Here is an 886-nt window from a genome sequence, read left to right on the forward strand (position 1 = left end):
GCGCCTCCGTCCCGGGGGGGTGCAAGGCCCCGGGCGCCTGTGGGGTGCCCGCACCCACCTGCTGGCGTGTGGGCGCCGGGTGCCCCGTCGTGTGAAACCTTCCCGACCCCTCCGGTCTGCTGTTTTCTGTCTGACTTGGCGGCGGAAGGCAACCCCCCCGCCCGCCGCAGACTCCCACCTCCGGGAGAAGGAGCTGGGGGCAGCGGCCGGGCGTGTGCCCGTGCCAGCGGCGGGTCTCCCGCCGAAGCGAAACCTTGACGAAGCTCGTACGACTCTTAGCGGTGGATCACTCGGCTCGTGCGTCGATGAAGAACGCAGCTAGCTGCGAGAATTAATGTGGGTGGGACACATTGATCATCGACACTTGAACGCGCACGGCCCCGGGTTCCTCCCAGGGGCTACGCCTATCTGGCGATAGAGAAACGACGATCAATCGCCCCTCCGGTGCGCGGCTGGGGGCTGTCCTCGCAGGGCCCGCCCGGGCCCTCCGTCCCCTAAGTGCAGACACGGCGTCCCCCCGAAGGCTCTGTGGCCGTGGGGGAGATGCCGCCCGCGAGAAGGGAGAAGAGGACCGTGAGCTCGCGCCGAGCCCCCTGGCCCGCCGGGCCTTCTGGGGTCGGTCTTCGCCCCTAGGAGCGCGTCCTCATACCAGCGGCCTCTGGGTGTTGCTGCCCCGAGATGCGGGGTCGGGGACAGTCTCGCGCCACGCGGTGGCGGGGGTGGGGCCCCGTGGTGGTGGCGGCGGTGGGTCGCGTCTTCAGTCCTTGACTGGCACCCCCTCTCCCACGCCTGCGGTGCCTTCCCCGCCCCGCCGTGCGTCCGCGGCCGTGCCCGCTTCCCGGCCACGCCCCGCGGCTCCTCGCCCGTCGGGACGGGCGGTTCGCGC

At 71.8% G+C, this 886-nt stretch overlaps 1 pseudogene; it reads left to right on the top strand.

Moving 5' to 3' along the window:
- The first annotated feature begins 270 nt into the window (after positions 1-270).
- Positions 271-417, top strand: LOC138430622 (5.8S ribosomal RNA; annotated as a pseudogene).
- Positions 418-886: the final 469 nt, after the last annotated feature.

Source organism: Ovis canadensis, chromosome 25, assembly GCF_042477335.2.
Source record: "Ovis canadensis isolate MfBH-ARS-UI-01 breed Bighorn chromosome 25, ARS-UI_OviCan_v2, whole genome shotgun sequence".
NCBI lineage: Eukaryota > Metazoa > Chordata > Mammalia > Artiodactyla > Bovidae > Ovis > Ovis canadensis.